Source organism: Oryctolagus cuniculus, chromosome 2 (genome assembly GCF_964237555.1).
Source record: "Oryctolagus cuniculus chromosome 2, mOryCun1.1, whole genome shotgun sequence".
NCBI lineage: Eukaryota > Metazoa > Chordata > Mammalia > Lagomorpha > Leporidae > Oryctolagus > Oryctolagus cuniculus.
In genome coordinates, this window is record NC_091433.1 from 109,936,965 (window position 1) to 109,954,084 (window position 17,120).

A 17,120-nucleotide genomic window follows, 5' to 3' on the forward strand; every position below is an offset into this window, starting at 1 on the left:
CTAGAGTACGCATATCTATACCCATAACACCAGGGAATCTGGAAGCAGAGCATGGCTCTTCCAGGATCTCAACTTCCCAGGGCTGCTGCCTTGTTGGGGGTACGTGTATAAGTGGTATGCCTGCATGTGTGTTTTAGGTTGCTGTGCAGGGAGGCGACAGGAGCAGCTGGCCAGGCCAGCTTTATCCAGCTATGGAACAAATACTAACACCAATGCCCGTGGCAAGAGGAAGACCCCAAATTCCCATGAAAGACTCAATCCGTGCTTATTCCTGGGCCTCTGGATTTCAGGAATTGCTAGTACTTACATCCATCTTCCAAAGTCAATACCCCCCTCAAAGAACACACTGGATTCGGCTGACACCTATAGTGATTCAGTTGTTAGATCCCTTTCATCTAACAGAGTGAGCATTTGGGATTGCCCCCTAAAAGGCAAAGCAGAATGAAGGTGGAAGAGGCAGGATGGGATACAGATATACCCAGGCACTATTCTCAATTCAGCTAGAGGAGTAGCTCACCCCACACCAGGGGAGGAGACTGTCTGTGGAGGCAGCCCTGCCCAGCTCACAGCATCTCATCCCAAGTCCTAGCCAGGACCTCAAGCTCTGCCTGAAACCCCTCCCCCAGCAGCCCTTCCCTTCTGCACACACCTGCAGGTCCAAAACCACAAAGTAGTTCTGGTCTGAGAGCCTCACACTGGCCCTGAGAACTTAGATTAGACTTATAACACTCCTATTCTATAAATGAGGAAATTAAAAGCACAAGCGATCTCTTTCAGGCCCAGGCATGAAGACACATGGAAATGAGGAAGGCCTCACCCTCTCCAGTTTTTAGTTGGCTGTCCTACACCCACAGTTTCCACAGAGAAGTTTCTCCAATATCTTGCATTTTCTCAAGGACGAAAGCTAACTGTCTTAGGGGCCAGCGCTGTAGCTCACTTGGCTAATCCTCCGCCTGCGGGACACACCGGCATTCCATAGGGGCACTGGTTCTAGTCCCGGTTGCTCCTCTTCCAGTCCAGCTCTCTGCTGTGGCCCAGGAAGGCAGTGGAGGATGGCCCAGGTGCTTGGGCCCCTGCATCCACATGGGAGACCAGGAGGAAGCACCTGGCTCCTGGCTTCAGATCGGCGCAGCGCCGGCCATGGCGGCCATTTGGGGGGTGAACCAACGGAAGGAAGACATTTCTCTCTGTCTCTCTCTCACTGTCTATAACTCTACCTGTCAAATAAGAAAAAAGAAAAGAAAAGAAAAGAAAAGAAAAGAAAAGAAAAGAAAAGAAAAGAAAAGAAAAGAAAAGAAAAGAAGAGAAAAAAGGCTCACTGTCTTAAGAAGACAACAGAGGCCGGCTGCTCCTCTTCCCATCCAGCTCCCTGTTGATGACCTGGGTGGGAGGGCGGTGGAGGATGGCCAAAGTGCCAGACCCAGAGGAATCTTCTGGCTCCTGGCTTCAGATCGGCTCAGTTCTGGCCATTGAGGCCATCTGGGGAGTGAGCCAGTAGATGGAAGACATCTCTCTGTATCTCTCTGCCTCTGCCTCTCTGTAAATCTGCCATTCAAATAAACAAATAAATCTTTAAAAAAAAAAAAAAAAGACGATGACGACAACAATGTACAGGAGACCTAGTTGCTTCCAATGTCCCTTCTCGTTCCCTTCCTACTTAGTAACAGGTTGACACTTAGAGCTGGCCCAGGGCTATCTGCCTCCCTTGCAGCTAGGTGTAGCCAGGGGTTCAGGATGAAATTTGCGAGCTCTGGGGAAGCTTCCCCTTTACCCAACCTGGCATACGGAAAATCCACAAGCTAACATCCTGGATATGAGGCCCTTGATCTCAATCTGAGGATGGTAGGAAGTAAGCTCTAACAACTTTTAGACCTCAGTACATGAAAAAGAAACAAATGCCCATCTTGACTAAGCCTCTTTTCCTCAGGCCTTTCCTGTACGGCAGTCAAACATAATCCCAGCAATCTTACCATTCCCTACCTGGATTCAATGGCACAGAGCGTCAGCATCCTGAAATGCTGAGAACTGCGGGTAAGGATACTATGTCAAGTTTAAGCTTGCTCACAGATCCATTTTTTCCAGAAAAAGGCCTTAAAATAAAGCATTTTCAAATCTACCCTGGGCTCCAGGCTAGAGTTGAATACATTCTAATAAGACACTCTAAGAAAAATAAGATTCATTTTGTTATAATTATTTCATAAAACACTTTCTTCTTAATATAATCAATATTTTTAACCCTGAGAAAGCTAACCAATCCTATTCCTAGGTCTGTCTAGAAAACAATTTTAATATACCAAATTCCTGTGTACTACCTCCAATGTTTAACAGTTGGCTTACATACTTAGTGCAGACAAATCTGTCATAAGTAAAAACAGTTCCTGTTTGTATTTACTAGTTAGTCTATTAACTTAGGTTCACAGTGTAAGCCATGAGCTGCCATAACAAACATTAACTGGTACAATCCTTAACAGTTTGCAAAAACAGCCAACCTGGCACGCACAGTGGCATAGCAGGAAGAGCCACCACCTGAGATGCTGGCATTCCATACGGGGACTGGTTCAAGAACCAGCTGCTCTACTTCCAATCCAGCTCCCTGCTAATGTACCTGGGAAAGCAGTGGAAGATGGCCCAAGTGCACTGGCCCCCAAACCCACACGGGAGACTTGGAAAAAGCTCCTGGCTTCTGCCTGGTCCAGCCCCAGCCATTGCAGCCATTTGGGAAGTGAACCAGCAGATAGAAGACACCTCTCTCTCTCTGTAACTGTACCTTTTAAATAAATAATAAATAAATCTTAAAAACAAAAACAAAAAAAGAAACAGACAACCTGTGTGAATGTAACACTGCTCAAATCCTGCGATGTCCACAGGAAAGACACAGCGAATACTGGATACCTCATTTAACCCTGTTTGAAACGAGTCACAGCAACTGCAGCTTAGAACCCTCTTTGCTCCTGGGGTGGCTGAAACTGCCCTGGCTGCCGTGACAAGGACAGATCTGCTTACAGACAGGCCCTGACAACTCTGGACTCCCCTTCTATATGTAGGTCTGTCCAGAGCTGTCGGGACCAGGGCAACACAGGGACAGGGTCCAACAGCCAACTCCCTGATGCAAAAGCCCACTGTATCCCCATGAGAGACTGACTGAGCTCCAAAACCTGGATGCTCTTACCCATGTGGTTTGCACAAGGGCCATTTCCAAGGGCGCTGCTTTCTCTGAACCAGTCAACTTATCCACACAACAGGCCTCTCACTATTCACAATCCATTGGCTGGATCCATTTCTTTGATCAAGCAGGTTAACACCTAGCTTGGGAAAATATTTGAGTAAGAAGACATTTGAGTAAGAAAGGAATGATTAAATAATTGAATTGACTCTAGATGAAAGACCTTCCTCCCCCAGTGGAGATGTTTAAAACACCATCCAGCTTGAAGGCAGCTCTAGTAACAGTCTCAAATTATGTGTCTTAGGCAACTGCTGGTTGAACACCAGCTACCTGCAAGATTACTCCAGCTATCAACTAAAACCGGTCCCTGCACTCCAAGGATCTGTGGTGTGTCAAAGACAAAGGCAGTGATCATCTGATACGAAAAAAATAACCCTTTTTGGGGTTGGCCACATCCCTGAAATGTGTTCAGAGCTTCTTAAGGATACTTCCTGAAGGGACAACACTCATATATAGTTGTATCCATCTGAAGTTCACTCCTTTTTTCCTTCTTAATCAGCTTATGCTTTAACTGACAACTTTAAATCCAAGTATCCAACAGCTCAGGCCTGGCGAATAGGAAATAAAACAGGTAAGAAATACGGTACAAGCAGTTCATGGAGACAGAAGCAGATGGAGAAGGCGGGGAAGGGTGTCAAGCTGGCAAGAAGGGAAAGATAGTTCAGACCTGAATCAGAAGACATGTGTGTGCTAATCATCAGGGGAAAATACGCCGCAATGAAGTGGTCGCCATCAGTCCACTTGACAAGGATTTGAACCTCAGCATAAAACCTGTGTTGTACTGTGAGGCTGTCTGCAAGCAGCCTCCGGAAGGGGGATATGGAGACAGGCAGCAGCTGGAAGATACAGGGAAGGGTCGGACCAGAAGCGCAGCTTTGACCTCCAGGCACATAACCTTGGTGTTCAAGGTCTCTGATGGAATTGGTTTCAGCTACTCTAGAAAGCTATTGCTGAATCACTGCAGGGGGTAGAGAAAGTGAAAGGACAAGGAGGCTGGATTTCCAAGGCAACAGACTAAAGAAGCACTTCCCTAAATAGACACTGCACGTCTCAGCCCAGTGCCAACTGCATCAAGAACCCACTCCAGTTCAGTTATGCAGCCCCCGGGCATGGTCACAGTCACACTACGCTGCTGGAGAGGATGGCAAGGAGGGAGCAGTGAAGAAAACCACCTCCCCAAGAAGGAGGGCGGAGGAGAGTAAGATTCAGGCAGGACTTCCCTAGTCACTGGCAGGCCACAGGCAAAACCCCGAAGAGACCAGCAGCCCTTCCAGAGGTGGGTGTAACCCACCAACAGGGTACTTCCCACGAGGCCAGTCCATTCACCCATCTCTCTCCTCCCACTTCCAAACTAGAGGAGTTACAATATTTGGAAGATTCTGGAGTATCCCGACATTTCTTGGCACCTAGCACCATCCCAACTGGGCTCCATCGATCACTCCATTTTATCCCTATTTGATTATCACCCAATTTTGTAATGTGACCATTTCGTTTGACATTTGCATATGCAGCACCAAACAATGAATAACAAATGTGAGAAACTGCTCAACATTCCATTACAGGTAATCACAGATTTTCACATCCTTAAAAAGCAGCCAGTAGAAGACTTAACTGGGGCAGTGATCATCTGACCGAAAGTTTACAGCATCCAGGCCCCTCCCACTTCCTTCTTCCACCTCTGCCCACATCTTCCTCCTTTGACCTTTGCTGGCCAACCCGGCTTCTCAGCATCTCCCTCTTCTGCAACAATCCCCCTTGAGGTGCCCGGGGCGATGAGATGTCCTATATCCCTCTCAGCAACATTTTTTTTGAAGATTTATTTTTATTTACTTGAGAAACAGAGTTAGAGAGATAGAGAGACAGACAGAAAGAGAGAGATCTTCGATCCACTGGTTCACTCCCCAAATGGCCACAATGGCTGAGGCTTGGCTAGACCAAAGCTAGTTAAAGGCTCTTCTTCCAGGTCTTCCACACGGATGCGGGGCCCCAAGCTCTTGGGCCATCTTCCACTGCATTCCCAGGCGCATTAGTCAGGAGTTGGATCAGAAGTGGAGCAGCCAGGTCTCGAATTGGCACCCATTTGAGATGCTGGCGTACACATGCTGGCATAACCAGCTGGCCCCAACATTTTTTTTAAAGATTTATTTTATTTATTTGAAAGAAAGAGTTACAGAGAAAGGTAGAGATAGAGAGAGAGGTCTGCCATCCACTGGTTCACTCCCTACATGGCCACAACGGCTAGAGCTGTGCCAATCCAAAGACAGGAGCCAGGAGCTTCCTCAGGGTCTCCCACATGGGTGCAGGGGTCCAAGGACCTGGGCCATCTTCTACTGCTTTCCCAGGCCATAGCAGAGAGCTGGATTGGAAGAGGAGCAGCAGGGACTAGAAACGGTGCCCATATGGGATGCTGGTGCTCAGGCCAGTGTTTTAACCCACTGCACCACAGCGCCAGCCCCGGGCCCAACATTTTAAAAACAGATTACTAGTGGCTAGCATTGTGGCACAGCAAATTGGGCTACCACCTACAACACTGGTGTCCCATGTGGATGCTGGTTCAAGTCCTAGATGCTCTACTTCCAACCTAGCTCCCTGCTGATGTATCTGGGAAAGCAGTGGAGGATGGCCCAAGTCCTTAGGCCCCTGCACCCACAAGGGAGACCCAGATGGAGTTCTAGGCTCCTAGTTTCAGCCTGGCCCAGACCTGGCCATTACAGCCATTTGGGGAGTCAACCAGCAGATGGAAAATCTTTGTTGCTCCCTCTATGTAGCTCTGCCTTTCCAAAAAAAAAAAAAAAGGCAAAGACGCTGAGGGGAAAACAGGGTTACTAAGATTGTCAAGTTGAAGGGGGAGGAGGTGGACAGAACATCCCCACCTACACTGTTCCAGCCCAGAGTTCACAGGTCTGTCCCACTCAGACTACTAAGCCCCTGGGAGCCGGGCCTATTTCCCAGGTTACACAGCAGACTGTCAACTCAGGTTCACATCCAGCACTTTTGCTCCCCACAATCCAGCTTGTCTCCTCCCCCAAGAAACAGACACAGACATGTCAAAGACATGATTGCATATGATTTGTGGTACCCAACACCTACCATAACTTCCTCTAGGCCAGCCAATGTGACTTGGAAGCTGTCCTGTCACTGGGGGAACAACGGAGGATTCACCTCCAGCAAGGCGGAGCTCTTGCTCTCTCTGTAGGCAGACAGATGCTGACCCACCTTGTCAGACAGAGGATGGCTGCATCAAGCATTCAGGGATAAACCTCCCTGAAATCAACGCTTCCTGCCTCCGCCTCCCCAGTTTCTCAGAGTGGCTGTGCTAAGCACCCCCAACACCATCAGGAGGGTCTGGCCCAGGTGTCAAATCCCACAGACAGCAAACCAGAAGGTTTAGAATCTTCTGACTGCTGCCCCCACGGCACCAGCTCCACTGTCCCTGGCCCACACCACTGAAAGACTCCTCTCATCTTAGATCCACTGTTGTTGATCTCTGCTGAGTCTCAGATCCCCAGGTTCAGACAGAAGCCACAGCCTCTATCCCCAAGAAAAAAACCAACTGTATACACATCCAGTGTAGCTCCCTTGTCCCCACTCAGCCTTCACTCAGCCCCTGGATTGACAGGTCCTTATCAAAACCCATGGTAAGAAACAATCAGGACGTAACAATATGCAAAATACACCACACACAGATAACTGTTTTACAAAAAAAAAAAAAAGAAAGAAAGAAAGAAAGAAAAGAAAAGATGCCTCTTTCCCATAAGAACAAGTACTTGGGTTTTTGCTATTTTATTGAAAAAACCTTTTTAGAATGCTAGTCATAACCTCACATTGATTTAATGAAGTACTGCCATTTGAAAAACAGGGCTGTGGGGCCTTCTCCAGTCTGTCTCCTCCTCAGGCACTCTTCCTTCCTCAGTAATTGGTGCTAATGTGGTTACAGCTTAGTGCAAGGCTGCCCCTAAACATCATTTTTTATGTAGTGAGATGAACCTGCAGATGAAGTCTTGGAAAGTCAAGAAAAATACCTAAACTTACTTATTTCAAGAAAAACTCAGAAAAGGGGGCTATTCTGATCTCACAAATCACACCATGGAAGTAGTGCTTTTACTTCATTCAGACATCAGGCGGAAGTTGTACTTGTGAAAAGAGGGACATGAGCAGGTCATCCTGCTGGAGAAAGCGTCCATGTCCCACTGAAAGTAGTCCCTACCACTGCTCCAGGCCAAGTCTCGAAACACTTCCCTAGCTCCCACTAACACACTGTTCTCTACTTTTTCTAACTGGGTGAAGAACAGCAGAGTGTGCAAACTCTACATATCTGAACACACGTCAGGAATGGCTTCAGGAAGCGCATCCGAAGAGTCAGTTCAGACCCTGGGTGCTGGCCCGGTGGATGTATCCCGGCTAGGCCAGAGACACAGCCCGGGAGAAAGGTATGACTGATGCTGCTTCCTTTAGTATCAAGTCCTAGAGGAAGGGTATGGGCCACTCTCAAAGAAGCTAGAAAGGCTATAGGTATGGATGTCAGGAAACCTGGCAGACCTGATTAGCTGTAACATAAGGGAGACCAAGGAGAGCAGAGCTGCCCATGGATCCTTAAACACCTGCCATGCCACTCAGATCACCCTGTGGGATGACCACCCAATATCCACTCTCCCTTCCTTCCATTCTGGGACCTGGCCTTGCTGGGTTTCAGGAAGAGTCACCCCCATCTCCAGCTAGGGAGTAGGGGTTGAGAAAGCATTTTCCAAATTTGACCTTGTATCAGAATCACCTGGGGGGCTTGTCAAAACAGATTTCTGGGGTCCATCACTAGGTTTGATGGGGCCTGGGAAGGTGCATTCCTAACCAGTTCTCAGGTGATGCTGATGGTCAGGTGACCACCCTGGAGAAACACTAACCTTAGCCAATCAATGTACAGCACTCTCATGCAGATCATCCATTTTGAAAAATGCACGCAACACAGAAGAGGGGAAGAAAGGCACTCCACATCTTAGGGTGAATTAATCTGATAATTTAGTTTCCATAACAGCAGCTGATGCCAGCTGCATGGGGGCTACAGAGAGAGGTGAGCAAGAAGGCACAGGGCATTTTTAGGAGACCTTAGAATCCCACTCTTGAAGGTGCAATAGGTGAGTTAAGCCATTGCTTGGCACACCCAGGTTGGAGTAGCCAGCACTACAGAAATGCTGGTTTGAGTCCCAGCTACTCCACTTACTGGCCCAGCTTCCTGCTAATGCTCACCCTAGGAGATAGTAGATGACAGCTCAAGTGCTTGGGACCCTACCACCCTTATGGGAGACCCAGAGCAGTTCCTGGCTTCTGGCTTTGGCCTGGCCCAGTCCTGCCTGTTGCAGGCATGTGGGGAATGAACAACTAGATGGAAGATCTCTCTCTCTCTCCTTCTCTGTCACTCTACCTTTCAAGAGATGAAAATAAACATTTTTCGTTAAAGGTACAACAAGGATGCCAGGAACCTGAGGTCAGGAGAACTGGGAGGTATTGGTTCAGCCTCTGCAAGGGTCCCAAGAAGGGGAGGTGGGATGGGGTAAATGCTTTCCTTCTCCAGAGTCTCCAGTGCTGCCCCTGGAAGTGGGAGGACACCCCTGTCTATTCCAGAAAATTGACACCTCATCTTTATCACCACAGCATGAGCCTCCTACAGCTCCAACCATAAAATTTATCTGTCTCCAAGGCCCTCACCAGACAAATCTCACTGAAACAAACTATTCATTAAAAAGCTTTTCATCTTGCACCTGCCCAAGGTTGCAGGCAAACACCAGGGGCCAGCTGGACTGGCTGGTGCACAGAAGAAAAAAAAAAAAAAGCAGCAGGAGGAAGGTGTATGGTACATGCAGAAACCAGAAAGAGAAGACATGCCTGCAGCATCCAGAGCCCAGCTTCCCAATCCCGAGCAGGTTATGAGGAAAGAGACACTTGAGGGCTTAAGGCCCTGAAGAAAAGGCTGATGCAATTCCAAGCTGCATGCTGACCACACATGCTCTAGACATGAACTCACCCTAACAGCTCATGTCCTCACCATTACCAGGCGCCACTCCAAGCACTTGATGTGTGATAACTCACTTAATCCCCAGTAAGCCCCTGCGGCTGCTGCCACCATCAGCCCAGTTTTCCACGTGAGAAAGCAGGCAAAGATTAGGCTACTTGATCAAAGTCACACAGCTAGTCGGAGACTCCCAGAAGTTCCCCAATACTTTGAAAGATTGGCATGTTCAGCAAACCAGAATGAGTAAAAGAAGTTCTGAATTTAGCAAGCAAAATACTGAGACTAGAAATCATTGCTCCTAAGGAGTCCAGGGAATTAATTTTCATCCCTATACTGACACATAAAGTGAAACACTTATTTTTAGATTCCTGTGAAGAAAGCTACATGATTTAATGGAAGTGGCACTAGACCCAGACAAACCTGGGTTTGAATCTTGGTTCAGCTTCATTCAACACAACACTCTCCTGAGAAGACCTCAGAGGATGTTTGGGGGGACCTGGTCAGGCTGGGCATGCAGGAGGTACCCAGAAGAGAACGGGTTCCTTCTCCTTTAGCACAACAAATGCATCACACTTAAAGGAGCTTTCTAAGGCAGCAAGAATAAAGTCCAAAGTTACAATAACTTCCACTTCCACAACACTACGGAAAACAACCTAATAAAACATTGGCAAAGGATATGAACAGGTAGTTCACGGAAACTAAAACATACACTGGCAAGAAAGGGTCTTCAAAGAAAGAAGAAGGAGAAGGAGAGGAAGGAGAGGAAGGAAAGAAAGGAGAGAGAGAGAGAGAGAGAGAGAGAAAGAGAAAGAGAGAGAGAGAGAGTGAGTCTTCAGTATTTTTTGGCAATTTCGGAAATGAAAGGCGCCGCGGCTCAATAGGATAATCCTCCGCCTTGCGGTGCTGGCACACCAGGTTCTAGTCCAGGTCGGGGCGCCGGATTCTGTCCCGGTTGCCCCTCTTCCAGGCCAGCTCTCTGCTGTGGCCAGGGAGTGCAGTGGAGGATGGCCCAAGTGCTTGGGCCCTGCACCCCATGGGAGACCAGGAGAAGTACCTGGCTCCTGGCTTCGGATCAGCGCGGTGCACCGGCCGCAGCGGCCATTGGAGGGTGAACCAACGGCAAAGGAAGACCTTTCTCTCTGTCTCTCTCTCTCACTGTCCACTCTGCCTGTCAAAAAAAAAAAAAAAAATTTAAAACAATGCCTTCTTTGCCCATTTGGGCAGGCAAAATGAACAAGATTCATTCTCTTCAATGTCGGCTAAATTGAAGGGAAACATGCATTTTACACATTTATGGAGTACAAACTGACAAGGCCTCTTGAGAGCTATTTGGCAAAACTATCAATTCAAAGTGACTCTTTGGTCCAGAAATGTTACTTGTGGGCATCTAGAAGACTGGAAGATTTGTACTAACAGTGATGGAGTGCACAGATCTCTCACTATTTTTAGGACAAAGAGGCACAATGTTAATTTCCATCAGTAAGGAATGGTTCAATAAATTATGGTACATTCATACTCTGGAATTAATAACACAAGGCAAACTTGCCATGTCAGCACAAACAGCTCTCCTAGTCACAGCATTAAATTACAAAGCAAAGGAAAACTGTTTGGTGCAGTAATTAAGATGCCACTTGGGGGGGTCAGCATTGTGGCATAGTGTGTAAAGCTACTGTCTACAGCACTGGCATTCCATATGGGCACCAGTTCATGTCCCAGCTGCTCCACTTCTGATCCAGCTCTGTGCTGATGGCCTGGGAAAAGCAGCAGCAGAGAATGGGCCAAGTGTTTGGGCCCCTTCCACCCATGTGGAAGACCCAAATGAAGGCTCCTAGCTTCGGCCTGGCCCAGCATTGGCCGTTGCAGCCAACCGGGGAATGAACCAGCAGATGGAAGATCTCTCTGTCTCTCCCTCCCTCTCTGTAACTCTGATTTTCAAATAAATAAATAGATCTTTAAAAAAATAAGAATAAGAAGATGCCACTTGGGACCCCTGCATTGCCATTCCAACATGGGATGCAGGCGTCCCAAGCAGTATCTTCTGATTCCAGCTCCCTGCTTATGTGCACCCTGGGCGACAGCAGTGACTGCCCTAGTACTGGGATCCCTGCCACCCACGTGGGAAACCAGGCTTCCAGCTTCAGGTTGGCCAGCATTTCCTGGGTAGACAATAGAAATGAGATCTCTGTCTACCTTTCAAAAACATTCTTTAAAAAAAAATTTTTTTTTGTAAAAAAAGCAAATCATAGCAAATACTGTGTAACACAATTACATCTGTGTTTACAGTAAGATACTGATAAGGTGTAGAACTAGGGACCTCTCAGTAGCAATGAGCACACTGGGGCCTACAGCTTGGTTTCTAACACCACCCCTCAAAGAACCAGGGCCAGGGAAGTACAAGCTGAGTCTTGAAGATTTTTGTGCTGGGGAAAAAAATGAAGTTCTCACAGAATGATGTGGATATGTCAAAAGGATATAAGAGCCACTCGAAGGGATTCCCACTGGCCAAATCTGGGACAACTAGAGTAAAAAAAAAAAATAGAGAGAGTAACAGGAGTTACAGACAAAATCTTTTGAATAAAATTTAAAAATTAATGAGGGAGAAAAAAAAACCTATTTCTTTCAACAAAACTCCAGCCACTCCACGTAAAAGGAAATGTGGAACTAGAAAATCACCATCTGTCCACTATCATAATTGAATCAGGCAAGAAGCAGCAACTGATGCTAAAACCAGTGGGTGAAAATACAAAGAGTAACAGTGTATTTACACTGTCTCAAACATCTTCCTATGAGATACATATTGACTACAAGGCAGAAAAGGCAACTTGTCAATGAGGCCCATACCATCTTAGTCATCAAAGTCAGCTGGGCCAGTGTACCGCAGGTGACTCCTGATGGAGCACGCGGACGAAACTGCAGCAGCAACCCTGCAGCTCCCGCCAGAAGGGCACAACCTGAATCCAATCATGAGGAATCACAGGAAGCCCAAACTGAGAGACGTTATCTAAAAAGACAAAGTCACTAGTCTTCAAATATGTCAATGCCATGAGATACAAAGAAGACCTGGGAACTGTTTCAGATTAAAGAAGACCACAGAGGTAGAACAATCTAATGCAATAGGAAATCTAGGATTTTCTTTTGCTATAAAGGTCATTACTAAGGCAATTGGCAAGATTTGAATAAGACATGTACATTACATGCAGATGCTGTATCAACATTAATCTCTTGGTTTTTAATAACTGTACTGCCATAATGAAACAATGTTTTTACTTTTTATTTATTTATTTATTTGACAGGTAGAGTTATAGACAGTGTGAGAGAGAGACAGAGAGAAAGGTCTTCCCTCTGTTGGTTCACTCCCCCAAATGGCCGCTACTGCCGGAGCTGCACCAATCCGAAGCCAGGAGCCAGGTGCTTCCTCCTGGTCTCCCGTGTAGGTGCAGGGCCCAAGCACTCGGGCCATCCTCCACTGCCTTCCTGTGCCACAGCAGAGAGCTGGACTGGAAGAGGAGCAGCCGGGACTAGAACCCATATGGGATGCTGGCACCGCAGGCAGAGGATTAACCAAGTGAGCCACGTTGTCGGCCCAAAACAGAATGTTTTTAGAAAATACAAAGTGAAGAATTTGGAGACAAGGCATCAAGCCTGCAACTATTAAATAGTTCAGAAAAAAATCACACATGAAAGAGAAAGGAATTAAAGCAAAGGCAGCAATATGTCAAGATTTGGAGAGTCCAGGTAAAGGCTATCTGAGAATTCTTTGGCTTATTCTTGCAAGTCTTTTGTGAGTCTGAAATCATATCAAAATACAAAAAGAAAAAAAGAAAGCAGAGAGGCCGGCGCCGCGGCTCAGTAGGCTAATCCTCCACCTTGCGGCGCCGGCACACCGGGTTCTAGTCCCGGTCGGGGCGCCGGATTCTGTCCCGGTTGCTCCTCTTCCAGGCCAGCTCTCTGCTGTGGCCAGGGAGTGCAGTGGAGGATGGCCCGAGTACTTGGGCCCTGCACCCCATGGGAGACCAGGAGAAGCACCTGGCTCCTGCCTTCGGATAGGCGCAGTGCGCCAGCCGCAGCACGCCGGCCGCAGCGGCCATTGGAGAGTGAACCAACGGCAAAAGGAAGACCTTTCTGTCTGTCTCTCTCACTGTCCACTCTGCCTGTCAAAAAAAGAAAGAAAGAAAGAAAGAAAGAAAGAAAGAAAGAAAGAAAGAAAGAAAGAAAGAAAGAAAGAAAGAAAGAAAGAAAGAAAGCAGAGCATGCATATGCATAGAAATACAGGTAAATTCCTGGGGATTAGGTTCAAGATGGTATTTTCCTTATAAGCACACAGAGACATACAAAGCAAGCCCACTTGTTTTGTTACTATTGATCTCCCCAGAGTAAGCTCTTCTCACAGGGCTTCTGTTCTAGGACCACACAGAGCAGGGGAAAAGCTGTTTTAAGGCTCTCTTTCCAGACCAGCTCATTAATCAAGTTCTACAAAAGCAGCAGCCACATAATCAAGCCAGCCTCACTACAGATTCGTGCGATTTTTTTTCCCTCAGTGAAAGTCAAATTTTCCTGACACCATGAATAGCTGATGATCCTAAGGGAACATCTGGAATACAAAGGCTTAAAAGGGATTTTTTTCATTAAAAAAATCAGGATAAAACTGATGATGAACAGTAAGTCAGTCTCTCTCCAGTCTACCTTATCCTTGTTGAATTCTTCAGAAACGAGGCCACGGGGTGGGAGCAGGGAATCAGCTGGTCCCACAGCGCCCTTCTGGGTCTGTTCCCAGGGTGCATCCATGGAGAGGCTCCAGAGAACGCTCCCAGGCCGGCAGCTGGCTAACGGACTTGCAGACCCAAGGGTCTCTGAGAAACACATGCCGTCTTTCCAGTGCACTGCCAATGACCGACAAGCTCTCATGTATATTATTTGATTTCATCCTGTCCTGAAAGTGATTTTAAAAAAACACTACTATTTAGTTTCATAGCAATGCCCCACATCCAGTTTCCAGAACAATGGGATAAACTAAAAGGCTTACCCTTGGTACCATGTCTACTTGGGAGACAGGACCTATGGGGACAAACACTCTGAGATGGACTACAACCAAATGAAAGCACCACAGGTAAAGTAGCTAGGTCAGTACAACTGATTCCATCAGCGAGCCCAGTAGAAATCCAGTTCTTTCTCTTTGAATCTGCCCAGCCTGGCTCCCTTGAAGCCCCTTCTTCCAGCCAAACCCTCCCAGGAACTTCAGCTTGATGCTACTGAGGTGTGTTTACAAGACACGGCAGGCCTTGTAGGCTCCATTCAAGAGCAACGCCGCCCTGGGCCATGGTCTCCTGACAAGACCCCTCCAACAGGACAACCAGGCTGGCCGTCTCACAGGGCCAGCATCACTCACCTTTCTTCAAAGAAGCCAGTCAATCTTCGAGGAAGAAACATTTCAGCAAAGCATTCCCCAGACACAGGCCCCAGCCCACAGCCGAACACAAAATTCCTGTTGCAGAAAGCCTGTTCTCAACCGAAGACAAATCAAGCTTAAGTCTAGGACAACCTATAGCTATTGTGTGTGTACTGCCCAAGGCCAAGAGCATGTAGATTCCAAAAACAAACTCAGCCAAGAAGGTTCTGTTCTTGCCTTTTGGAGCTGAGAACCCTGACGCCTAAGGTTAGCAAGTGCACACAACTCACTGTGAACACGGGGAGGGAGGAGGCAGAATTTCATGTCAACATCCACACCGCCACCCCACCCCCTATCCCATTATAATGGGCAGGTGACAAATCAAATTCTACGGCAGCCACCAGACACAAAACACGGGGACCAGCAAAGCAACAGAATACGGGCTTCTCCACCGCCCATCCCCTCCTCCTCGCCAGGGGAATATTTTCATCATCTGTCATGATGGATGAACTATGGGCAGGAGGAGCGCATCCTTATGTAATGGCAGAGAGCAGGCCAGCAAGAGGCCATCGGCGCTCCCTCCCTGCGCCCACAAAGACAGACAGGTACCTCCGACACCCGGAGCGTCTCGGGCTCCCGTGGCCTACGCGTTCAGGGCTGGAGAGAGGGCCACAAAGCCCCGCAAACGTCTCCGGCCAGGGAACAGGCATGAGGAGTTGCCAGGATGCAGACCTGATTTCCAACACCTGGGTGCGTGTTTTTTTTTTTTTACCAGGCTGTGTTTACTCCAAAACACCGAGGCCAGGCCTGCCTGGAACCTCGGGAGTCCCTAGCCCCGGCCCGGGAGACGCCGCAGGGCAGGGTTCGGGCGCGCGTCCTTCTCCCCCCCCCCGCACCCGGCGCGGCGCGCGCTCGGCACCCGCGACAGCCCCGGGCGCGGGGTCGGCCGGACTCGGATGGTTCTGCAAAGACGCCACGGCCGGGGATCCGCTAGGCTGGGAGATTTCCATGACAACCGCAGGCGCCGTCCCCGCGCGGCCCAGGCGAGGCAGCGGGACGCGGCCCCCGCACCCGCGCGCGCCCCCGGCCCCCTCAGCCGCCGCGTCTCCCGGCTCCCCCGGCCCACCTACCTGGTGCGCCCGCCGCCCAGCTGTCCCGCCGTCCTCAGTCCCCGCCGGGCCGCGCGCCCGAGTCCCGCTGCCGCACCACCAGCAGCGCCGCGGCTCGATCGTCCGGTCCACAGCTGCGGAATCTGCCTCACGTGCTCGTCCTCCTGCCCCGGCCCGTAGCGCAAGCCCCGGCCGCGAACCTGTCGCCCGCTGGCCACCCGAACACCGGCTACCGCCGCCGCTCCGGACGCCGCGCTCCGCCCCGCCCTGGACCCGCCCCCTCGCCGCGCATGCGCGCCCCGCCCCGGCTGGCTCCGCCTCCCCGGCCGCCGAGGCAGGTGTCAGAGGCGCTCAGTGGAGTCCTGAGCCAGCGGCCGGCGCGGACCTCGGGAGTGAGCGCGCCTCCCCAGGTGCAGTCGCACTCTCGCCCTGAGGGGGTCCTTGGGAACTGCACGTTCCAACCGGAAACCAGCGAGGGAGTCACAGTCACGAGGCTGTCAGCGCACAGATTTGCACAAGGGAGAGAGGGATTGCTGACGACTGGGTGCGCTGCGTGTCTGTCCTTGAAGACTGTTCTGACGCGTGCATGAACGTGCGTGTGCAGATTTCCAACAAACACCTGACACGTCTCCCCTCAAGTCCCATATTTTGTATGGGGGGGGGAGGGAATAGTAGTTAAAAGTCTTGGAAGACATGACGTTAATTTTAATTAATTTTATTTGAAAGGCAGGAGACAAATTATTGAGAGACCGGAGACAAATTCCCCCAAATTCTTGGGACTCTGGGTCTCCCATATGGGTGGCGGGGATCCAACCACTTGAGCCATCACAGCCTTCCAGGGTGCACATTAGGGGTAAGCTGGAGTTGAAAACAGCCAGGACTTTAATCCCGGCCGGCTGTATTATGACTTTAAACCTCAATATTTCTGTTTGAGAAAGGGTAACACTGGACTGAACTTTGTCTTATCTTTGAAACTGCATTATGTCTCATCAAGAAAAAAAAAATCTTTCTTCCTAAAAATTCTTAAATGAGGCCGGCGCCGCGGCTCACTAGGCTAATCCTCCGCCTTGCGGTGCCTGCACACCAGGTTCTAGTCCCAGTCGGGGCGCCGGATTCTGTCCCGGTTGCCCCTCTTCCAGGCCAGCTCTCTGCTGTGGCCCGGGAGTGCAGTGGAGGATGGCCCAAGTGCTTGGGCCCTGCACCCCATGGGAGACCAGGAGAAGCACCTGGCTCCTGCCTTCGGATCAGCGCGGTGCACCAGCCGCAGCTCGCCGGCCTCGGCGGCCATTGGAGAGTGAACCAACGGCAAAGGAAGACCTTTCTCTGTCTCTCTCTCTCACTGTCCACTCCGCCTGTCAAAAAAAAGAAAGAAAGAAAGAAAAAAATAAAAATTCTTAA

At 49.1% G+C, this 17,120-nt stretch overlaps 1 protein-coding gene across 11 annotated transcripts in view; it reads right to left on the reverse strand.

Moving 5' to 3' along the window:
• INPP4A (inositol polyphosphate-4-phosphatase type I A) overlaps positions 1-16,003 on the reverse strand; it is a 146,274-nt gene extending 130,271 nt beyond the window's left edge. For 6 of the 11 annotated variants that reach the window (XM_051842661.2, XM_008253627.4, XM_002709997.5 and 3 more), the window contains exon 1: positions 15,744-16,001. The gene's annotated coding sequence lies outside the window, so the exon portion shown is untranslated. Of the gene's footprint in view, positions 1-15,743 lie in introns of all 11 variants that reach the window. The other 5 variants (XM_008253591.4, XM_017339797.3, XM_008253582.4 and 2 more) reach the window with 2 other exon arrangements.
• Positions 16,004-17,120: the final 1,117 nt, after the last annotated feature.